This window comes from Uranotaenia lowii, chromosome 3 (assembly GCF_029784155.1).
Source record: "Uranotaenia lowii strain MFRU-FL chromosome 3, ASM2978415v1, whole genome shotgun sequence".
In the NCBI taxonomy this organism is placed as follows: Eukaryota; Metazoa; Arthropoda; class Insecta; order Diptera; family Culicidae; genus Uranotaenia; species Uranotaenia lowii.
Window position 1 is genome coordinate 288,402,919 of NC_073693.1, and position 26,197 is coordinate 288,429,115.

General features: G+C 31.6%; 1 protein-coding gene across 1 annotated transcript in view; it reads right to left on the reverse strand.

Moving 5' to 3' along the window:
* Positions 1-23,107, reverse strand: part of LOC129757909 (neuroligin-4, Y-linked-like) — a 525,864-nt gene extending 502,757 nt beyond the window's left edge. Inside the window, exon 1 of the mRNA XM_055755293.1 lies at positions 23,068-23,107. The gene's annotated coding sequence lies outside the window, so the exon portion shown is untranslated. The remainder of the gene's footprint in view (positions 1-23,067) is intronic.
* Between the last annotated feature and the right edge of the window lie 3,090 nt (positions 23,108-26,197).

The following is a 26,197-nucleotide window of genomic DNA, read 5'->3' on the forward strand; positions in this document are numbered from 1 at the left end:
GTTCCGTCGTATTTCAAGGCGGGCGGAATGTTCTGGAACGAGTTGAACCACCCTAAGCTTAAAAAAGGACCCAGTAAAAGCATCGCCATGCTGCTGGCTTTAACGGCAATTATGCGCGCCAAAAAACATCGGGTATCATCGGGACCGAAGATGATCCTATCAGGGTCGAGCCAAAGTTGGTCCTTGGTTCGACCTCTTTTGTCAACCAGCCATCATCGGAGACGGTAACATAATCAGCGGCCCTTGGGGCCAGTGTCAGAGGCCAGAATGGCCATTAGTCAGAATACTTGTTTGTCGGAAGTCCAAATTTGTAAAATAGTTTTAAGTCGTTATACAGTCCACTAAAAGTTTGTAATGTTTGTTTGAATGAGTGCATTTTCATTTCTCGAAGGAATATCTGATGCTATCGCAAAGGTTGTCAGGGGCTAGTCCTGAACAATTTTCTCCATTCAAAGAGTCAGCCCCATTAAGCATTCGTCAAGATGCCATCTTGAACAACAAAAACAAGAATCATTCACAAGAGCGACTCTAATAAGATATTTTGTTCCAGCCAGACTGTCAGCCTACGGTTATGTTCTATAGTAAGAATATTTTTTTGTTCCAGAAAAAACGATCTCCAAGTCAAAGTTCCGCAAGTTGGGTCGTTTGTTCGTTCGTTTCTTTCGGATTCGCTTTTTTGTCATAGAACTTGTTAGTCAAGCAAACTTCCCCTAGCCTAGCTGCTCTGTCTGTGCTGATGAGTCATCATCAGCATTTGCCATCGCCATAAGCATCATCATCATCTCCACGAGAAGATCCCTAAGAACAAAGATTTGACTTGATGTGAGATGATGACCCCTCATGAAGGGACACGATGGGAAAAGATAAAGGACTCGGTCCTCTAATTTTCCCGTGTTTTTGCTGCTCCAAGTTAGGGCAGAGCAAAAGCAAAAGAAAAACTGTCGCTTCCACTGATGGAGAAAATTAGGGTAGATGAGTCGTAAGATGAATGAAAAACTTTCAAGAACTATCAGCAAACCAGAACCGAAGAATCCTTGACTGTCAACCACAGGACCTGGCACCCTAATTGGAGCTACTACAATATGTATGGACCAAGTGAAGGCAGAAAGAGCAGTAGAAAAAAAGACAATTATCTACTTGATGTTTCGCTTTTATCCTTTTGGTCTTAACTGGGATTTTGATCATCAGAAGAGAATGGAGGAACAAAAAAAAAAACGTTGAACGGAAACGTTTCCTCCATTTTATGTAGCCATTGGAATGTCGTTGGGGATGAACGTGCTCGAATAGGAGATGTTGTTAAGGAACGATAAGAAAAACGTTAATTGATGAGCCAGAAAAAAGGCACCTACGTAGGACGACGAATCGAAATTACTAAACAGAATACTGGGTGAGTGTTTTGTTCTTTTTTTTTTTGGTAATGTATGGCATATCATTAAAGTGTGAAAAAATGATGCATTAAATACAAATGAGTCTTGGTCAAATGGACAAATGCTTCTGAGTTTTAATGGCACATCAAAAATTTAAAGGAATCGAATACAATTGTAATTTCTCACTTACTTACTTACTTACTTAATTTGAATCTCAAATTTTCGTCGCATAAACTCTTCGTTTGTGAAAAGAAAAAAATAAACCGTATTTTAATGAAACAAAAAAAAAAGCAGTTGGAAAAACACTTTTATGTAATCTGTTTAGAGACTAAATTATTATTTGACTATAGGAGAGAATGGGGATACTTGATCCCCTTTTTAGATTTTCATCATATATTATAATACATTTTATTCAAGGAATCCTAACCCTTGGCAAAAATCAAGGAAAATTCAAAGATTAAAGGTCCGTTGACTATTTTGTTTTTATGTATTTGTTTTCATTTCACATTTTGTGTCAGACAAAGAGAATTCTCAAAGTTTGTCTTCTACCATAAAGTCATTGTGTACTTTATGGCGCAATTTTCTTATCTTTTGATAAAGCACAGTTTTTTTATTCCTTTTTACTGGATAAATGTTAGTTTAGCAAATATTATTAATTTAGCTCATATTATATTTAAACGATTGTCATATTGGAGTAATTTTTTTCACTTTAATTTTATCATGCGGGAAACATTTTAAAGTTATCATAAAAGATCTCAAGTCACATAACAAGTTTAGATTTTCGATAAAAGTTCAATGAGTTTTTTCGAGATAACAGGATTGTTGTTTTGTTTTATCTGGCACATTTTTTTAAAACATTTGATCTTTGTAAGGCAACTCTCCTTTATTGTTTTCATGAATGATTATTTCATAAAATAGCCGTGGAATTGAAATGGCATTAATATGAAGGCTAAGAAATTTTTGAGCTCTGCTCCTGGTGATTCCATTTTTAATTAAATTGATCACACTATCTTGGAGCAAAATCTTATTTCGAATAAAAATCTAAAACTTGAATTCGTATTTTTTCTGTTGATCTCGAATTCATCTTAAATTCTAGTTTTTTTTAATTAGAAAACCTTAGGTTGGTTGGTTTAAAAACGAACAATGAGTTCAAATTTAGAAGTAAGTTTCTGATTTCAAAATTCATATTCAAGAAAAAAAGTAACTCTCAAGTAAAACTTATATACAAACAAACAAACCTTAATAACAAACAGCACTGATTTTTAAACAATTATTTATCTTTGTTTTAAATCAAGTTAAGGTTATTCAGGTTTCTTATATGAAACACTAGAAGATAAATTTTTGGACAAGAGTAGTAATTTCTGGCATCAATAAAGGCATTTGACAATAAAGATTTTGAATTCATTAAAAACTTGTTGAAGACAGCTTAAAACTTTTACTCGAGCTTTAAAAACAACAAACATTTAACAAATAATCAAGAAAAAAAAGATTTAACAAAAACTTTTGTTCTATATTGATTTAAAAAAATCAATTTTATAAGTACTCTTTGTGATTTTCATTAACGATCTTGCAACTTTCATTCAATCGCCAAAGCTACTGTTCGCAGACGATTTGAAAATCTACAGGATCATTGACTCGAGAGTGGACTGTGCTGCGCTTCAAGAAGACATCAATAGACTACTCGCATGGTGTGGAAAACATGGGATGGAAGTAAACGCCGATAAGTGCAAGTGTATCAGTTTTTTTAGAACCAGAACCTCCGTGCCCTTCGAATACGCTTTTGGTGGCACTCCACTTGAAAGAGTTGTCACCATTAAGGATCTAGGAGTAACCTTTGATCAGAAGCTATCGTTTAATCAGCATATCGCGACAACAACAGCTAAAGCCTTCGCTATGTTTGGATTCCTGCGAAGAAATACTTTAAGCTTCGAGGACCCATATGCTCTCAAGACAGTGTTCTGCTCTTTAGTGCGAAGTATCTTGGAATATGCGGCACCAGTTTGGGCACCCTACCACTCTGTTCATATCGAACGGATCGAACGAGTTCAGAAAAAATTTCTTCGTTATGCTCTGCGTCGACTGCCCTGGCGAGACCCCGTAAGGCTACCGCCTTACTTACAAAGATGCGCTCTTCTGTCTATATCGTCTCTGAGTCAAAGAAGAACATATTTGCAAAGAATGTTTGTATACGATATCCTGACAAACACTGTTGACTGTCCACAATTGCTCCAAAGCTTGAGTTTACACGCCCCAGCACGCCGTTTGCGCAACCAAACCACCTTCTGGCTACCTAGAAGCAGAACAGTTTTTGGACAAAACCACCCGCTTAATCGATGTTGTCAAGTCTTCAACGATGTTTCACACTTGTTTGACTTCAATGTATCCAAATCAATGTTTAAATGTGCAATCCGTGACGTTCCCTAGCATTAACATAACTTTAATTTAATCATAAGTGATTTTAATACTCGGTCTGTATGACGGCAGTCAAAGACTTAAATAAATAAAAAAAAAAAAAAAAAAAAAAAGTATGTCATTGATTTAGTTTGAAATATAATGTCGTATTTGTTTCAGAATCATCAAATTTAAACACCGGTTTTTGAATGAACACTTTCCTATTTTTTAGAAATCTCAAATTCAGAAAGCTATGGCGGTTAAAAAATCGAATTTATATCGGGATTCAGAGCCTTCAATGAAATATTCGCTCTATTATTTTTGGCACTTCAAAATGGATTTTCATCGACCTTTATTTTGTTAAATATAGAACCATTTAAAAAAAAGCTGGATTTCTATCAATTCTCTTTTCCTAAATCCGAATTAAGATTTCTATTGTGCCTTGTTAGTGAGACACTAGACCGCAGCAAAAATGATTTTTTGCTCCCATATATTTTTTCACATGTCTTTTGAATCACCAAGCAGCAGTGTAAAATTTGAGATGATTTGGCAGATTCCTGAACTAGCACAACGCGCTTGAATTTTGTATGGAAATTTGTATAGAAGAAGACATTTTTGCGATTTTAATCATCCAGAAAATTCAAATAATCTTGAATTGAAGTTTCTCATTAATATTGGTTTTGACTATTCTTAAGCTTTTTTTTTTTGGAACATAAGAAGAAGCTAAGTATGGAAAAAGTTAAAATTATTTCAAATCAAAAAATTTAATTCAATGAAAATTATTTGAATAGGAAGGTTTTGCTGGCTAGTGTTTTCACATATTTTAAGAGTTTTTTATTTTCAGATTATATAAGTCAACAAATTCATTGGCTATGCAAAATAATTTTTTTTCAACCAACCAAAAAAAGTTATGGAAGCTTTGAAAATGAGTGAATTCGAAATTTTCATACAAAGCTTGCAGCGGTCTAGTGAGATACAGTACTTCAAAAAAGGGAAATTAAAAAAGAAAAAATTAATGGAAAAAGTTATATTGATGATGTTTTAGGATGTTTTTAATGCTTAAAATCCAAACTCTTTTGAAAACTTTCGTGAAGACTGGTCAGTGTTTTGAATTATATATTTTAACGTTATACAGATTTTTCATTTATGAAATTATATGATCATTTATCTTTGAAATTCCTATGGATAACGAGATTGAATACAAGTAAATGAACAAGCTTGTAACTTTTTCAGTGGAAATCAAAATTGCTCGCTGTTTTCAATAAAATTTATTTGGGGTTTTAATACTTCAGTATGGATCACTTACACACATATTTTCAAAGTTTCCATAAATCTGTTTCGATAAAACCTTCAAACTTTCCAATATCATTATATCAATCCATGAAATTCCTCAACAATGCTGTTGAAAAACTTTTTTTATATTCTTAGTGTGGGTGATAATTAAGTATTAATGAATTGGCATATATAATGTGATTGTGATTTGTAAAATTGGCAATCTTCAGCACTGACTTCTTTCTACATTGACATAATTTTCTCTTTGAAACTTTAATACTTTGAAAATTAAATTTGCAATAAGTTAACTAGGAAACGACAAAGATTGTTGAAATATTGTTCAAAACGTCTGATTGGAATGCCCTAATAAATGTTTAGAACGTCTTATTCGTATAAATCCTTATCTAACAATATTAAATTAAAAAAAAACTGCGTTAAAAATTTTTAAATAATTTTTTTTAATTTTTTTGAAATAATTTTTGAAATAAAGCCTTTATAACCCTGCTATGAACAAAGATAGAGTTTTGATGTTTTCAACAAAGTTCCGTTTTTTCTGTTAAATATCACAAAAATTTAACAGTAAAATTAAAAATAAAACCGATAAAACTGTGTCAAAAATATTATGGGAGAGTGGGGAATCATGGGCCACTTTTTTACGATGTTCCATAACTTCTTTATTATAAAAAATAGAATGATTATAAAAAATGGTATGGTTTTCTATATTTTCAAGGTATCATAAGGTATTTTTTAAAAAATTTTAAAAAGTTATTTTGCCCAAATTCTGACTTTTTGAAAAAAAGCAATAGTTTTTGAATTTTGAAAAATGGTGGGGAATCGTGGGCCACCAAATCCAAATTGACCAAATAACATGCAAAGTTTATGAGTTGACCCAAAACTGTGATTTCCTAATTCATTTCGTTATTATAAAGCAATTTCAGATGATGAAATAAAAAAGAGAGCTGTGTATGATTGCATAGATTCCAAAATCTGGCTCGCGAACGTTTTGACAAAATTTCTTATATGGGATGGACAAAATATTTTTCATTACTCTTCATTTGGCATAAGAAAACTTTACAGATAGGTAAAACGTATTTTCAGTTCTGAATGTGTATAAAATCATAAAAATATAGGTGAATCAAGATGTGTGGCCCACGATTCCCCACAAGGTATGATTTGCAAATTGGTTGCGTTTGTGTGACTTATTGAAGTTTCATCAAAAATTCCTTTTCCATGTGAAAGATCATGACAAAACTAAGATCATAAGCGTATGAGCATATTTTTGTTATGCACTTTAGGTTCCCCATCGATGAAATTAGCGGGTGTTTTTTAATTATGTAAGCAAATTTTTCTAACTTTTTTTAGCTTGATAAATAAAAGAAGCATATGATACGTATTTCAGTCAACAACGTATAGGAACATATGCTCACGCAAAGCGACGACGATGACAATTGGTTTGAGATTTTTATCTCAACACACATCTGAGATATTAAAAGTTGCCCACGTTTCCCCACTCTCCCCTACAAATATGACAAAAATATGAAAAATCAATCGTGGCAAAAATTGACACAAATATGAAAAATAAGGTGATTCGCTTGTCGTTGTCCTCTGCTCATCATTGCACAGCATGACAAAAATTGTCAATATTCAGTCTTGTTTCATTTGTTTTTCATCTTAAAAACAATCAACTTAAAATGATTTTTTTCTGATGAAATAAGACTTTTCACGATATTTTTGCTGAAAAATATGCATATTACGTCAGTTTTATTTAAAACGTTATTTAAAACTAGAATTACTATCTCATGTTAAACAATTATTTTCTTAATATTCTTTAAACAATAATAAGATTAATTTCTGTGCAAGTTCACTGTTTTCTCAAATTTTTCATATTTTTCGCCCTTGATCTTGATTTTCAATCATTCAACTTAAACTAAAAGACACTTTAATTGTGATGTTTGTAAAAATTGAAAATTTGTTCACATAAGAAAGAACATAAGCCGTAAATATCAAAAATTTTCTCGAAAAAGATGGCAGGACTTGAACCCGAAATTTTCGATTTTTTTTTATATTTGATGCCCTTCGAGCCTTCCCTATGATGAAAATTTTATTTACTTAACCCTTTAATGCAAAGTGTTGTTTTAAAACAACACTAATCAAAATCCAAATATCTCGGAAACGCGTAAATATTTTTGAGTGATGTATTCACAAAAAGTATTCTAGAGGTTAAAACAAATTAGCCCATGGTATTTTTGATACGATATTTTAATGTATTTGTAAGATATCTGACAAAGTATGCGCGTAAAATGCAAAAATCAAATTCTTTTTTTTTTTTTTTTGAAAAAGTAGTTTTTGAAAAATCGCTGTTATTTCTTCAGATTTGCAAATTCTAACAAATTTTTTGGTCTCAATCAATCACAAACACTTTCCTGCTCCCAATTAGCAAGGTTTGGAAGAAATTTGTCAAATCGTACTGAAATGAATTAAGAAGTTCAAAAATTATTTTTCATCTTTGATGGGCCATAACTTTTATAAACCTCAAAATAACGACTTCAAACCAGTTGATTTGTGTTATTCAAATTAAAATTATATTATTTCATCAATAATTGCTATTCTCATTTGGAAAAAGTCATGTATTAAAGGGTTAAAGATGATTATATCAAACATTTCTGCATATTTAAATACATGGAATTTGTTCGTCTATTTTAAAAGTTGACATTCCGAGATTAATCAACTTGTTGATAAATGTATGTTTGTATTAGAATTCGGGCAGCTTGCAATGCCTGCAAAGTGTCAAAGGCACTTAAGCTACCTCGATTATGATGGACTACTTTTTTAATCAGATTTATTATGAAATCTTTCATCCCGACCATCAATTCAAATTGTTTTGCTTTGTTACATATTCAGAAATAATCACTGTTTCTTGGACTTCGAGATGGTTGTTGCATTTTTTACGAAGAATCCCGAAGAATGGTATTTCATGTAAACTGCGAACCCCTTGATGATAGTAAGAAAAATAGAAAATATCCCATAGTGAGAAAAGTTGGACCCAAAAACTACAAAAAAAATTGAAGCCGCAGGATGGAAGAGCTGTAATATTGATCCTATATAAAATTTTTGCAGAAATCTGACATCGAGTTAGACTGAAAATATCTGAGCAAATTGGTAGTTTGCCCTTATTACCCAGAAAAAACAGTGATAAAGGTTCATAAAATTGAATTGACCAAAATAGTATTTTATTCAAAATATTGCTAGGAACATTTTTAACGTGATGTGAATATTACAAAAAGAATGATAAAATGATACAGGAGAGTAATATTTATTACAAGTAATCCCATATTCGTGCAAAAAGAATCTAATCATTTATTTTTTAAAAGATAAATCCTTATACAAAACTTTATATTTTAATTCAGTCAAACAATCTGAACTGTGGGCGCTGTGGAGTTCCCTTTGATGCTGTTTATTGATATACATTATGTAAAAACGATCATCTTCCAAGTAAGACTTGGAGCAATTATTCTATAAACTGACGTTTTCTTCATTTTTGTTTTTTTAAATGTGTACTTCATTTAAACAAATGATTTTTATTGATCAATGTCATTAGTTCGTTTTACTCATCAGACCTATTTTTATTATAAGATCTATTTTGAATTTCAAGGTTTTGTGTTTTCAAATGAATATTCTGCAAAGGAATCAACTAAATTTTTTTTGATGGTGATTGAAAAATGGAAAAAAATTATTAACCTTTTATCTCGTTTTGTCTAGTATTCCGTAATTTCCGAAAGTTAAAGCTTTTTCAACACAAATCGTTTAAAAAATAAAGATCGCTTAATCTAAATTGGATAAAAATATATTTATTTGAAATTGTGGTTAGAAATCGGAAAGTGTATATTTTCATTCATTTGCTTTGAATGGCTTTTCAATTTTGCACACCAAAGAGTCCCATCAAGTGAAGCAAGTCGCTGTCATCGTTCGAGCTGATTGGAACCCCAAATTACACCCTACCCAACCTTTGAAAGCTGTGTACGAATAACGGAAAATTTTAATTTGATTCATCCACAATCGTTGTGTCACGTCTTTGCAATCAAACGGACGAAATATCCTTCCCCTATTCGAGGTCGAACATTGGAACATCTCGTAAAATAGCTCCCACTCAAAAGTCTGGTTTTATTTGAATTCCGTGCCCACTTCCTGTTCCGTTTCTTGTGGGGGGTTTGAAGCGTCAAACAGCTGGGGTTCTGCAAAAATTAAGAACACAAACCCCATCATGACATCGACCGAACGAACATCCGTTTTCTGTGCGTGGGAGCGAGGTGCTCTGTAATCAAATAATCATATTCCATTCGAGGCTTCACCTTTCGGGTTTCTTGTTGACCCTTTCACCCTACCTTTAGCTTTCCTCTGAAGCCGGTGCTACTTCTTCATTATCGAGAAGAACTGCTGAATCGATTCCCGGCTAGGCAGTGGTCGTATGATTGAGTGCCATTTTAACAGTCCCACCCCCACCGTATAGCACAGAATGAGACCCGAGTCAATCAATTGAAAATTAATTTCACGCCGTGAATGTGAGCGAGCCGAAAACAGCACGCCCTTTAGAATTGGAGCAAATATCCGTTCCGAATGGGGACCGTGACGTTTTAAATTTAATATGAATTATTGAAAATTGGGATCAGTTGAACGATAAAAACATCAACATCATCAACATCAACAAGAAAAAAAAATACAAATATTATTTCAAATATTTAACTCATTGAAAAAGGTTAGCACAATTTGCACAAGACGAAAGTTTATGATTCATATGTCAGTCCAAGTACAGATACCAATTTTCAAATCGTTTGGTCAACTTTGAGGGGGGTTTTATCAAAGCACAAATTTATTTGACATTCTGGCACCTTTCATTCTAACAAAACTGAACGAATCAATATTTGGATTCTCATTGAGGTTTGTATTACTCTTCAAATATGGTTGACTAAATCTTGACGTAATTCTAAATAAGAAAGTCCGGAAAGACAAACAAATTTATTATGTTTGAAAACATGAATTTTCTAAGAAATTATAAGCTTAATTTATTACCATTAGCCTCTTTTGCTGAAATGCGCTCATGTTCACGTTGTCGAAACATCTATCGAATTTCGTCGTTAATATTATGATTTTTCCTAAAAAGGTACAACGGCTCACCGACGGGAATTGAACCCGCAATTTCCGCGACAGTACAACGGCGCGTTTGCCAATCACACCACCATGAACGTGACGAAATTAACTCTAGCATACGTACACATTGAGCTCCATCGATAGGCTGCTGGATCATATTTTTTTAAAGAGTTTAACTGCCAGGGTCTTTCTTCGCTATGCAGGATCTTCTGTTTTTAACTTCATGTAGATATATCTCGCATGTCTTCTTTGTCCAAAACTGATTTCTCTGTTGTTTCTCTATCACCACACTGTAGAATGAATTCCACATCGCCAATGGTTGCTACTTCGTGATAGAGCGAGGCCATCAACCCTTTTTAAAGGTCAATAGTCAACAGAATGGTGCTTGTGATTAGCAGACTATTCTCAGTGTACAGAACTAATGCTCTCTCTTCTCTCTCTCTCTCTGCTAGATTGGATGTAAAAGAGAAGAAAGCAATGAAAGATCAATTTTGTGCTTTAGGACCGAGGTCACCTTTGCATGCTAACAAAACAATTTTGGTTTGAAGGTTTTGGTGAAGGGATATGATCGGATAACACTTTTGACTATTGTGATCTATTTAGAATATAAAAACTGTTTTCTTATGCTTCTCTCATTTACTCGACCATCGATATTTTAGCTTATTATTTCTGATTTCTAAACCTACACGCTTATGTTCTTCAAAATCATTCTTTAAAACTACTGTAGAAGTCAAATATTCTATTACGAATTTAATTTTTAAAATCTACAGTTTTGCCGAAAAAGTGCACAAATTTCATAAATGAGTTTTTATCTTCTTTTTCAAAAGGTATTTCGAAAACCAGAACTGGTAGAAATAAAACTTTATTGCATATTTATATTGCGTCTCAAAATTAGTCAAACCCTATTTTCAAATTGTTGCGTCTCAAAATTAGTCAAACCCTATTTTCAAATTGTTGCGTGTCGATAAAATATGAATTTTGTTGCTTTGTGTTATCTCACCTCTGTCTGAGTATATTTGACATTTTTAAAATATATGTAACAGTCCTTATGAGCTAATTAAAATTCATTCAAACTACAATGTTTATCTTAGATATTGCCAAGCTCATTTTAAAAAGCTGTTCGTTTTACGCATATCGTGTTTTCGCCCAACAATCAGTCAATTGCATAATGTTCAAAATAATAAATAGGGGAATATGAGGATACTTGATCCCTGATGATACTTGATTCCTTCGCTTTATCTTGAAACAGAAATATCTTACAAAAATCAAATGTGTGGAAAAATTTACCAAATAGAACAAAACAACAATGCTCCTATCCCAAGAAAAAAAATTCGATATATTGAAGTATGTTTGAAAAATTCAACAACATGTGATTTGAAGATCTTTTTTTATCAATTATCTTTTCTACCATTTCATTTGACTTTCTCTCTGCGCAAAGCGATGGGAAGCAGCATTGCCAGATTGCAAACCGCTGAAATCCGTAGGTTTGACGAAAAACGATAAATGTTATCATTCTGGCAAAATAAAATTTGTTTTTTTTTTGTCGTCAGTATTTATCATCAGAATTCCTATGTTTTTTTTGATAATCCGTAAAAAAAATCCGTAGAAAATGCTGAAAGTCTGTAGATTTCGAGGACCGATCCATAGAAGTAGTTAAAATCCAAAGAAATTCGTAGATCTGGCAACGCTGATTGGAAGCACAACATAAGAGAACGAGTTATGAATGAATGCACATTTTCCAGTGAGTTTGACATATTTTTATAGGGATTTGTTTTTGTTCATTAAAAGCTTTTAAAGATTAAGAAGTACATAAGTCAATTTAAAAAAAAATTAATCTAAGAAAAAAGAAGACTTGAATTAACCAATCTGAATTAAAGTATTATTTTTTTCTAAGCTTAAAATAAAAAATAGTACTTATTTCTCCACTCCACATTTGCTAGATCAACATTGACTTATGAAAAAAAATCCACGAAAATTGAATTTATTTTGTACGCTACTGTTTTGCGAGAATGTGTGTGTGTGTTCTGCGTGAATTTCGGTATGCCATATTTTCAAAGCATCGGTGAACTGCCAACTTTTTTTTTATTAAATATTTTCAAAAAAATTATTATGTGTTCAAAAAACCCCTAGGGTTCAAAATATACATTTTTCTTGATAATTAATAGGATCTTTGATAAGCACGAAATTTAAATATTTTTCTTAAAAAACATTTAATAATTATTTCCCGCTAAAAGGATTCAAAAGATTTATTTTCCAAAAAATAAAAATTTTCGCTTTTATGTATGCTTTGACATAGAATTGTAGGCAAACCCTTTGAATGTTCTTTTTCTAACACTGACAACTTACGAACTGAAATGCCAAACTTGGAAACAAATATCCTTTTTGCTAGCTTTGAAATTCACAAAAAAAAACTAATAAACAGTCGAAAGGATTTTTTCTGATCTCATTAAAAAATACTTCCAGAAGTTTTACTCCAAAGTCTGAAATTTTTATGTTTCAAAAATAATTTTTCATATGGTGCATTGATCATAAAGCCTTCGAAATAAATCTGCTGTTTCTGAAACGAGTTGAAGATAAAAATAATGGGACATCAAATTGACATTGTAAGATAAATTATTGGCTTTACCAGTTATTTCTACATTAATGAAAACATGCGATCTTCATCCCTACTTAGAAAAGGGGTGGATTGGAATGAACTTTGTTAAAAAAAATATTAAATGATTTTTTTTTGGTTTGGTTGAATTAAATTTTTTATTTTTTTTTTCTCTGTCAATAAGGCCGGAACAAATTTTAAATCCTTCTTTTGTCACTCGAAGTTGGAACATCGAAAGGGGGGGGGACAATAAAAAATAATGCGAAAAATAAATAAATTGGAATAAATCGCACGAAAGCTTGTATGCAACAAAAGAGCATACTCCATCATTGCACAAAACCTTTAAATCAAGTACTTTTTTTATCGAATAATTCAATAAAATCAAGATTAGAGAAGATGGAAAAACTCCCATCTTCCAAAATTTGTATTTTGGTCTTGTAATCTTGCGGATATTTGAATTTTTTGTCAAAATTAACATAAAATACATCAAACTTTATTTTGTCCCCCCTTCGGGTTTTTGGAAATTTCGAAGGGGGGGGGTGACAAAAGAAGAAATTGATATTTGTTCCAGCCTAATGTTTCTGAAGAAAATGCATAAAGGTGCAGCATACATTTAGGGGTAAAAAATATTACCAAAAATTGAACTAGCTGAAATCATAAAAATTAATGTTTGGATGGATGCTGCTGGATGCTAAACAACCGAATTCCGGCATATGGAAACGAGATTTTAAAGGAGAATCTATGATTTGCATCTTGATGCATTATAGTCCAGACTGGTAACTGAATTATAAAAATATTTATTGGAAAAAAATTGGTTATTGTATGAAAAACATTTTTAAAACTATAAGCTTAGGTTTAGGGTAATAAAAGTAACAGAAAGTTTGTAGGAGATATCATTAAGACAATTCGTCATACTGGGTAAAGTTTTTTAAGGCATCGAAAAAGAAAAAATCGTATATGTATTGTACGGTTTTTTAAATTATCTATCAGACTCAAAAACTTTAAGAAACTAAGTAATGCTGACAAAAATCCCTAGAATCGGTTTGAAATGGCCTTTCTGGTAAATATAAACTTATTTCCGAAAGCTTGCGTTAATATACTCAGAATCCAATGCAAAGTTGAATTTAAGTGCAAGAAAATCTGAAAAATTTCTGATTGATAAAAGGCAGCTACCTTTGAAAACTCGTCAAAAATCCTATGTATTATATTTTAACAATCAAAAATTGCAAAAATGTATTAAATTACGTCATTTGCTCAACCGTTTCTCAAAATTTATCTGGTTTAACTTGAATTATTTTGACGGTTTATTGACTGAAAAGTAGGGTTTCATAACCTTAAGAAAATTAAAACAAAATTATCCTGTTGTGCATCGTATAGCTTCTAACTTCAGGTTTCTTGGAAACTAAGTGATTTTTTTTGTATTCCGTAGTTGACACATAGTCTTTTTTCGAAGCATGTCTTTTTCGGATTTTTTTTGAGGCTAAGAATAACGGAAAGCTAAAATATTGTAGCTCAATAATTTTGAGAAACATGTTTGAGTTACGTTACGAGCTTTCCAAAACTATAAGTTTTGTACAAATTGGTGGAAAAATAACAGAGATATACTGGTTTTAATCATGAGTGTTAAATTGACACTCCATGGACTGTACTGGATAAAAAATTTCTGGGACGGACGACGGTTAATAACATTAAGAATTCTCCAGAAATTCCTTGTTTTTCAAACAAATCTATGAACTAATTATTTCAATATTATTTTATTTTTAATTTTCCCTCGATGCAAGAACAAATTTGTCAATCTACCAAGGTTTGATCTAAAAAATTTTGATGATTCTTAACAACAGATAAACTATCCTCAACTCATTTTGTCTTTCTGCTCTTCAACAATTTTTGAATAATATATGGGAGAGTGGGGAATCATGGGACACTTTTTTTCGTTGTTCCATAACTTCTTTGTTATAAAAGATATAATGAAAATAAAAAATGGTATGGTTTTCTACATTTTCAAGGTATCATAAGGTATTTTTTTTTATAATTTTAATAAGTTTTTCCCCCAAATTCTGACTGTTTGAAAAAAAGCAATATTTTTTGGATTTTGAAAAATGGTGGGGAATCGTGGGCCACCAAATCCAAATTGACCAAATATCATGCAAAGTTTATGAGTTGACCAAAACTGTGATTTCCTAATTCATTTCGTAATTTTAAAGCAATTTCAGATGATGAAATAAAAAAGAGAGCTGTGTATGGTCGCATAGATTCGAAAACCTGGCTCGCGAACGTTTTGGAAAAATTTCTTATGTAGGATGAACAAAATATTTTTCATAACTCTTCATTTGGCATAAGAAAACTTTACAGATAGGAAAAACGTATTTCAAGTTCTGAATGTGTATAAAAACCTTAAAATATAGATGGTTCAAGATGTGTGGCCCACGATTCCCCACAAGCTATGATTTGCAAATTGGTTGCGTTTGAGTGACTTATTGATGTTTCATCAAAAATTCCTTTTTCACGTGAAAGAACATGAAAAAACTAAGATCATAAGCGTATGAGCATATTTTTGTTATGCACTTTAGGTTCCCCATCGATGAAGTTAGCAGGTGTTTTTTTAATTATGTAGGTAAATTTTTCTAACTTTTTTTTAGCTTGTTTAATAAAGAAGCAAATGATGCGTATTTCAGTTAACAACATATAGAAATATATGCTCACGCAAAGCGACGACGATTGCAGTTGGTTTGAGATTTTTATCTTAACACACATCTGAGATATTAAAAGTGGCACACGTTTCCCCATGGCCCACAATACCCCACTCTCCACTACATATTTTATTTTTATTTATTTACATAGTATTCCGTCTCACGACATAACTTGACGAACTTAATTCCTAAAATTCACTCGGTCCATGGTAACCGTTCTCCAATTTCTCGGGAACCCCACATTCGCCAGATCACGCTTCACTTGGTCTAACCACCTCGCTCGTTGCGTAATGTACATATGTACATGTACATAATAAAACGTATTAAAAGTCAGACAATAGTTTATAATAGTACGCTGGCTAAATCAATTTTAATAAAAAATAAAGTTTTTGATGTGTGTATAAAAAAATTTCCTCATGAAACCATTTTCATAAACGTGTACTTTTTTCCCAAATCGGTATGATTGTTCAAAATATAGCGATTTTAGTCTGAAAAGTTACATTGAAATTTTGTGAAAGTACGACATGTGGCTTAAAAAGTAGACATTAAAGTTTCTTGGTGAAATTTGGGATCTAATAAGAAATAATAATTTAAAATTTAACTTAACTTTTGGGAGCAAAGTTAACATTCTAGTCCGGATGGGAGCTAACCGATAAACTCAATCTTTTTTAATTCTTCAAATGTGTATTTATCTTTTTTTTTTTGAAGTTTAATCAAGGTGCCTTTGTAGTGTACTGCAATAAATAGAAACGGCATCAAATTATTCGACTAAAGGTATACAAAAACATCCTAAAAATTTTCTGGATCATTCGTGTCTATGTTCCAAAAATCTCATTGACTTTTTCTTGGATCTTTCCTATTTCTCTTGAAAGATTGGATTATGTTCAACAGACCTCAGCACCAACAATTTTCCTCCAAGCAAAAATCGATTACCGCTAATATTTCCGGAACCCGTTTATCGTCCACCATCATCATCCAAATCGGATATTTCATCTCATTAGCAGAAAGAACGTCCAAACTGCCCTAAGCCCTAGGAAGGCACTCGAAGCCATACTCCAATCCAAGCATTAATTATGCTAATGCAGATCCCCAGATTGGTTTGTTGGTGAGTTTTCTTTCGGGGTAACAAGTTTTTGTGACCATTCGCTTTCGGGGAGGGTAAAAATACCACAGTCAAAAGGTTGTTGGACTCAGCCGATAATCACATGCAGTTATTCAATTTCTACGGAACGCGCTAGTAGATTCGTTTATTTCTGTTGACCGCTACTTATCAAGGGAGGGAGTCCCCCTAAAGGGTTTCGAGAGCTTCTAATTCTGACCCAAACCCGGTGGTGTAACACCGATTTTATTCCAAAATCTTACACCATCCCCCTACCCTCAGGATACTTTTTCCAGTCCGCTCTTCAGATTCGGTCGTAAAGCCGGAATCTTTATGTTTTTTCCCTGCCCCGGTATATGTAGGATTTTGTGGCGCCGTTTCGTTTGGCGTTTTATTTTTCCTGGAGCCCCACCAAAATCTTTTTTTCCTCCTTAACCTGCCCAATCAGCAACTGGTGGAAAGTGCCTGATTTAGAATCAAGGTTTATTGGAGCGATGGCTTATCGATTGGCTTGTTTTTACGTTTGATTAGCTTTGCTTGATTGGGAAACATGCTTGCTATGGGTCCCTGCTTCGAGTTCAGTTGTAGCTGTTGCTACTGCCTTTGAAAGGGCAGCTTTTCATCAATTTAATGCGATATTACACGAATGCTGAACAGCTTGAATCAAGTAAGTAGGCTTTTGCAGAATTCAAGATATTGTACAGTAAAAACGTTACTTGCCTAAAAACAAAAAAAATTATGCTTGAATATTAGAAGAATTTACTGAAATTTAGAATTGTATCATTGGCACTTCACTGTAAAACGATTGAGCCTTATGGGTTCTTGATTTGTTTTAATTTTTTATTTTAGGAGACATGTGAAAGCGGTGGTATTCTTCAAATTTTTTTTAAGATATCTCAGTTTCTTGATTCAACATCTTTGTTTGGTTTTGAATCAGCGCACTTTCTCATGGTTTAATTTATTGATATTTTTCGGTAATTTATGTACGACGAAACTAAAACTGCTGTTCTGTTTTCGTTTCAGCCTACTGAACTCCAGTCATTTTCCGAAAAAAAACTTGTTTTGTCGCATGTTTCCCTGACGGCCGTCTCTTAATATTTATATGTTTTTGCCTTTCTTTCAGAAAGGTATTATAGTTATCGGTCGATTTGGGAGATAATTAAATATGGGTCTTAGATATAGGAACCTATCGAATCAGCTCGAAGTACTCTTCTGACGATGTCCTTGTATTTATGTGTATTAGCGTGAATTTTCGTACAATTTGTTCGCGGCGTTTTCACGAAACTGGGCTGTACAATAAAAATTATTTTTATCTTGAAAATGTATTTTTTTTGCTCTTCAATCTATAAAAGATAGAAAAAAATACAAAATAGTTAAACAAATTTTTTCGTAGTAAATATCATTAAATGACCACTCCAAAAAACGTAATCCTATTGTAATGTTTGAATTGATGTTGTATTCCGGATCCGCTTTTAGCCGAATTAGATTAATAATATCGGGATTAAGTTCCCGGTTCATAGTTGAGCATAAGGAGTTGCATCAAGGGGAGCGAACCCGAAGTTTATTGGGTTAGTCATAGAGACTTGACTCTCACATTGTATATTTCGATAGTGATTGTCAGTACCATCCTCCATCCAACGATAGATTCTCAAGCACAGATTGCTCTGAGTAAGGGAAAACGACACGAGAACGCGGACACATCTCACATCTGCCGTTCGTGCTCAGGAAGCTTTTTCCTAAGCACAAACGACAGGAGAGAATTTCGCCCTTAGAAGCAAATCAGAAAAATGCTACTCATTTGTCTCGAGCTTTAAGCTTTTGGGCTAGATTTTTCGTTCCCTTTTTCATTCCTCTTTTAAGATCTTACGTTGAGCGATGAATGCTTTTCGTTTGCATTGGAAAACCTGTGCAATTGTTCGGTTGTTGTTGTTGTTCGTGTCTAGCGAAGCCGATTTTTTTTTTAAATTTTATTTGGTTGGATTTTAACTTCTTCATGTCTTTCATCCCTCTAGCAAAGCCGATGACGGGGTGGGAGTTAATCAGATCTGCCACTTGCTGAAGCCAATGGAAGATAATAACCAAACAGTAGCGCCACCAAGTCCTCCCTAATCGAATTAAGAGCATCTGGGCAGTTTTAAGAAAATGCATATATTTGGAAGCAAATTTGCTTCGCATGTAATTTTTTAATAGTTATTGGGCAATATTTTGTTATGACAAGGTGCTTGCAAGACAAGCCGACGGAAAAAATAAATATTTTACAAAAATTTAAGAAAAAATGTGCCAAACGCTCTCACATTCGAGCTGACATTTCAGAAAAAAATTTCATGAATGAAATACTACACTTTAATAATTTTATAAAAAATCTAAATAATTCCATAAATAAATTCCACAATAATAAACAGCTCAAATACTTTGTTTGGACAAAATTGACAAAATTGAATAAATTTGCGAAAATTATAAAATTGACAGCATTTTCAAATGGACAAAATTCACAAAACTGAGAAATAGACAAAATTGACAAAATTGACAAAATTGACAAAATTGACAAAATTGACAAAATTGACAAAATTGACAAAATTGACAAAATTGACAAAATTGACAAAATTGACAAAATTGACAAAATTGACAAAATTGACAAAATTGACAAAATTGACAAAATTGACAAAATTGACAAAATTGACAAAATTGACAAAATTGACAAAATTGACAAAATTGACAAAATTGACAAAATTGACAAAATTGACAAAATTGACAAAATTGACAAAATTGACAAAATTGACAAAATTGACAAAATTGACAAAATTGACAAAATTGACAAAATTGACAAAATTGACAAAATTGACAAAATTGACAAAATTGACAAAATTGACAAAATTGACAAATATGACAAAATTGACAAAATTTACAAAATTGACAAAATAGACAAAATTGACAAAATAGACAAAATTGGCAAAATTTACAAAATTGACAAAATTGACAAAATTGACAAAATTGACAAAATTGACAAATTGACAAAATTGACAAAATTGACAAAATTTAACAAATTTACAAAATTTACAAAATTTACAAAATTTACAAAATTTACAAAATTGACAAAATTGACAAAATTGACAGACATAAAAATAATGATATTTCAAAATTGTTAAAAAAATTAAAAAATTGTTAAAAAAAGTGACCATATGCTGTGACTTTAAAAATAGGCATGAGATTAAAATGTCATAAAAACGGCATCATGCAAAAATCTCGTCATTTAAAATATCTCCAATTGTTTGTTATTTATGATATTTGTATGAAAATTATGATTATTTAAAAATATGTGTATCGTATAAAATCCAACCTTTCTGTTTGAAATTGATTTTGGATTTACTGCGATCGAAATTCTTTAATCATATTTGAAAATTTTTAAATCTATCATTTGTTTTTTATGTTGTGTCATATCTATTAAAATATAATTTACAGGATATAAGAAAGGCTCCATTCCAATGTTAAGCGTATTAAATCGGATTTTTGTTCACTTTTGAAGTCAAAATTTTATATTAAAAAAAAAATTACCAAAAAGATACGCTGATAGAAAGATACTTATAACCTACGTAATAGAAATCAGCGTTTCAAAATAATGTCGATGAAAAAATGAGAATTTTAATGCCTTGTTTACTAATCAAAATAAGTTATTTTTAAATGCTCTATGAATGAGTTTTTTAAATTTCTAATCTGTATGTCGGTGTAAATTTTTCTAAGAAATCGAAAACTAGCAAGAATGAATTTGCTTCTTTGTCATAGTATTTGAATTTAGTATATTTAAAAAAAAATTCTTTTGCTATACTGTGATTAACACGAAATTTCGACATTAATTTAATTGCAATTGTATACTCTCTAATCCCGGTTAAAATTGAAGTACTCTTTTCCATATTTTGATCTCTTGTTGTTGATTGAAAATTTCAAAATGTCAAATTATAGTTTATTTTTATTTATTTCAGTTTGGAATACAGTATTATTCAGCATTCTGGTTCCAAAATCCTTTTAACAGATCCATGTATTAATGTTGTTTGTTTCATTAACACTTTGAGGACAATTTTTTTTATTTTTTGGAAGGGCCGCAGGAGCGAAAAATATTTTAGAAACTTCTGAAAATTGATCAAAATGACTAATTACATGATTCTGCTGTCCAAACAGCTATAGTGAAAGACACAAGTTAAATGACTCGAAATACTATTTATCTTAAACGAAATTTCAAGCATTTCAATCTTTAAATTTTATTTGTTTATTTTATTTTTTAACGTATTTGTCTTGTCATTAAATATTAATTTTAATTAAAATAGAAAAAATCAAAATTGAGTAACTCAAATGTTAAAGTAAATTGAATTTTTTTAACCATTTACTCGTGATGAATTACCCTCCATACGTCCCTGTATTTTTACCTGTTACAGTCTCTGAAATATCAATTTGAAACTCCTGACTAAAACGAATACATCTCTTTTGTTTCTCATCCGACTTTTACAAAATTTTCTAGTATTCGAAACCTCGTAATGAGACCCAAATATGTTTCAGACAACATCCAGCTTTAGTTTTACTTTATTAAAACTTTGAAAAAGAAAAACAGAAATAACACGCTTCAGAAATAAAGACTATAGATCAACTACGAAATACGAAATAAAATTTCAGTTCGTGTCCTAGAATGCCGAAGTTAAAAGCTATACATAAGATTTTTTTTAAAAAAATTTAGAAAATAACAACAAAAAATGTCAAATAGTGTCATAAAAACCGTACGTTTCAATGTCAATGTTTCGATGTTTAAGTCACACCAAATCAATTTGAAAAGAGGATTAAAAAGTTGACGTAATTGGACACAATTTTGCATTTTAAATTGTCAAAATACGAAACAAAGAATTTTTGACGAATTGTTAAAGGTAGCTGATTTTCGAAATGTTTATCAATTTGCAATTTCTCAGATTTTCTTTTCCTTAAATTCAATTTTACACTGGATTTTGAGTACATTAACGTGAGAATTCCGTGTTAAGTTCATATAACATAGATGGCTAATTTCATACCTATTCTAGTGGGAAATTGCAAATTGACAAAAAGTTTGAAAAACAACTATTTTTCGAAAGTCGTCGAAAATTCTGTTTCATGTTTTAACAATATAAAAATGCATAAATGTGACAAATTACGTCAAATTTCTTACACTCTTTACTAAATTTATCTGAAGTGACTTTAACAATTTTGACGCTTCATTGATTGAAAGGTACTCTTTTTACAACACTTTATTACATTTGTTGTGGTCATGATCTTAAAAATTATCAAAATAGTATATTCCTGTATGCAACGTATAGCTTCTTGCTACAGCTTTTTTGGACTTCAAGGAAATTTTTTTTCGAGCATTCTACATTCTTTTTTTCGAAGTATGTTTTATCGGATGTTTTTTTTTACTTTGAAAAACGGAAAATTGAAGAGTTTTTAGTAGACATTGTCAGTGAAACATATTTGAGTTACATCACGAAGTTTCCAAAACTAAAGATTTTGTAAAAATTGGTCGAAAAACAAAAGAGATGTGTATTGGTTCTAGTCAGGAGTGTCACTCCAGAGGCTGTAATGGGTAAAAATTTCAGGGACGGATGAGGGTTGATTTGATTTATGTTTGTGCATATTTTCAAAAAAAGGGGTAGGTTTAATAGCGGCACGTTATCCAAAACATATGGGAAAATTGTGTTAAGATTATTTACTCAAATAACATCTTAAAGTGTTAAGGAAACGTGCTAGTTATCATTTTAAATCACAAGATCAATATTTTTAAAAAAATTCTCTTCAAAAAGAGATTTCTTGAACTGCTCAGCAACTATTTACAAAACTTCTCTAACACATAATTTTTTTCTATTCAAATTTGAACTTAGATCTTTAGAATGGACAAACGTTAAATTTTTTAATTCATTGGAAGCTGATAGATTTGGGTATTGATTGAAATTTCAAAATTATTCAATTAATTTTGCTTTTAATGGCTTTCTCTGCATAGATGGGAAGGTAGGGATGCTACCCGATTGCTGTTTCCTGTCAAGGGCTATTAATCTAAATGAAAATATTACACATTGCTGCGCCTAGATCCGGTTCATATGCATGTATGTATCCGTGTATGCTTGTATGCATGTATGCATCAACACCCGGAACAACATGCAATATGCAGCATTTGTTGGGCCGGACGATACGATACACGATACATGGATGAGGAAATATCAGCCGCCTCAATATGCAAAGCTCGCCCTTTTGATAAATGTGATTTTACACCAGATAGGCCCATCCATTTCATTGATTTATGATTGCATACCTATGCAAATTGATGCCGATTGCCCGAGAGAGTGAGATTGCGAATAAATGTGTTGAGCTTAAAGCTTTGGCAGGACTGCGTTTGAACTTTTGTAAAAGGAAAAATTTCATAAATCGTCTTGAAAATTTGTATTAAAATAGAAAAAAAACCAATCAGTTTTTATTGAAATTTTAAATTTCCAGTTAATAACCTACCTTTGATGATCTGTAATTAAAATCCGTTGGAGAAAGCTTCCTGGAAAAAAAGAGAAGATAAAAATATGATTAACACCTTATCTCCATTCTAGGAAGCGAGAAGTTTATCAGCGGCTTCAATTTAATATTCTTTCGTCTTTACAAAAATGAAATTCAAACCCTGATCCGATGAATGCCGGAATGTGAATGTAGCGCTCTATTATTTCGGACTTTGCAAAATGCTCCCTCTTTCAGCAAAAAAAAAACTAAGCTGCCCAAAACTCACAATGTATTAAAATTTATTCACTGCCTGGGCTGGACTTGCGCTGCCAAAAGTGCCTCGAAGCCTGAAATAACATCTCCGGATTCAGATTTTTTTCCAGCTCGGCCCCGGCTCTTTTGTTTTTTTCCGCCGCATTTCTCTGTATACGCCTTTATAATAAAACTCCAAGGTTCCGGGATCGAGTGAATCATTTACTGGATCCCGGGGATCGTGTTTTCCTGCCAAGTTAATGAAATATTAATTCCACTTTTTTTGTCGCTCGCTCGCTCTGACTCTCTTAACGTTTTACTGCCATCGCGGCTGATGTCCGGTTTCGCCTTCTCGTGTTTAAATAAGAGTCTTGCTGCTGGCTGCTGCCGGTATTAATTCAAGCCTTATCGGTTAAATACGGAGGATTCAGTATTTTGTCATTTGGCGGATTAAACGTTGGATTTTAATCAAAATTCTGGAACCGGAAGCAGACAATTTGGACTTAATGACAAATGATAAGGGGAAAATTGGATGCTTTGTAACCAATTGATGGGAAGAAAAAAAGATTTTATCATTTCGGGAATGATTTGTAGTTGAACGAATTTGAAAATTTAAAATAGAAAATTCACTTTGAATTAAATTTGAGCACCTTTTTACGTAAGTTTTATCCATTTCTTAAATAAAAACCCATTACCTACGTCAATGAAACAGAGCGATGCAGGTGACCTTTTATTCTGGTTATAAAAATAAAACTTCGTTAACCTGAACTCGACCACCCGGAACCGGAACTTTTGTGTGGGTTAATGAAAACGAACACAAGAAAAGATTCCATTGATGGTTTGGGCGAGCGTGGGAAGATCTGAGGGTAGATTATGAAAAATGTAATTGTTGGCAACATTTCTGGATGAGCGTTTAATTGTGCTTCTCTTCATCGTATTTTGATCCTGATTTTACGCTTGAGTTATTCAATTATGATTTTTTTTTAATGTGATACATACAATTGCTTGTAATGTTAACAAATATAAAATTCTTAATATTCTTTCGCTTAGATTTTGAGTTTGAATAATGCTGCATTAAATAAGCATCACAACTCCGATCATTGGAGGAAGTTGTAGTTTTTGAAAAAAAGGTTAAACTGTCGACGAAGCATTTCACAATTGTCAATTTTCAAATTAAAGGAAGCTAAGAGCTGGACAATTCGCTTATTGTTGCTCGTTTAATTAAACGATCGATTAAATAAAACAAATCTGAAAAGAACTTTAATGTCAAGAGGAATTTTTCAAGTATCTTTTAAAATCGGATATCTCTATTCAGAAATTATGAAAACCCTCAATAATGGTTATATCTTAAACATGAAATTTTCCAGAAAATTTTAATTTTTTTTAATGCCATTTCAAAAGTTTTGTTGAATATTCTTCTACAATAACTTTTCAATGTTTCTAAACATTCATCCTATTGTAACCAGCATTTTTTTTAAGTCCGTAAGCTTTTAAATAAAAATGCGGATTTTTGTTATCATGAAAGGGAGAGGGGGCGACTTTGAGAAATTTCAAAAATCGACCAATTAAAAGAACTCTGATATGTAGTGTTAAAACTATCTTTTTGTAAGAGTGAGAGTGGGGGGAGGAGTCCTTTTCCTTAAATTTGATTTCTTTTATCTGATTCAGAGGTTTTTGGAAAATTGCATAGTTAATGAAAAATAATAATATTACTTATTTATGATGACCCTTAAACATAAATGACATTCATGTTAGAAATAATATGTGAAGATCGTAAATTTGTTTTGATATCCTTTATTATTTTCAACTTCTATCAGCGATTCTAAAATTTTCCATGTGGGATAATTTGATAGAAAGATAATTTATATTTAACAACAGAATATTAAACATCAAAAAAATTCACATAAGAGATCGTTAAGTAAATTCTCTCTTTAAAAGTCGTTTTAAAAATAAAAATAATACATTTGTTGATGAATAGAAGAACACGGGAAGAAATATTTTAACTAACTTTTTTCCTGAGCTTTTTCATATCAGCGCAAAATTTACACAACGAAATTTTGATGATTCTCAATTTGCAACAATATTTTCTTGTTTTTGATAATAATTGCTACATGTATATGTATTTAAAAATGATCTTAAAGTTCGGATTTTATAATTTTCTCGTTATTTCTTTCTTCTTAGTGATTCAGAAATATCCTGCTTTTTAAATCAATTCTGAAATTTTTTTTTCACATTTTGAATTGTGGTCGGAGAGTTTTATTTCTATATCTTAGTTTAATTATGAAATAATGTAATGAAATATGATTCAGAACTCTTAAATTTTCGGAACTCTATTTCAATCGATATGCTCTTGAATGTCAAGCTCTCATCCTAACTTTATTTATTTTGAAACGAATGAAATAAAATATAAGTGCTTCGTTTCGATTTGTTACAAATTTTGAACAAATAAAGTATGAATAAATGAAAAATTGTTTTTTTGTTCCTTTATGGACACATAAATCTAATTTTTTAAACAACTTTTAAGAAATGATTTAAATAGCATTAAAATCGACATTTATTAAATGATTCAAAAAATTTAAAGGGTGGTTCGACTGATTTGGGAGAGCTAAATCCAAATAAGCATATAATTTCATTATATGAGCTCCCAGTTCTGAAATTCAATGCAATAACTTCTTGATGACTGAGTGAAAGTATTTTTTACTACTAAAAAAAGCTACATTAAGATAGCCAGATTTTTTTCAGCACGTATCAGGGACGGACAAACTGGCTATTTATTTAAAAACCTGGCAAAATCCGAGCACTTGATTTCAAAATGAAGGACCAAAAATCCATGCAAGTTTTGTCAAAATTCAGAATTTACTTCACAAAAATTAAAAAAAAAAACAAATTGAAAAAAAAA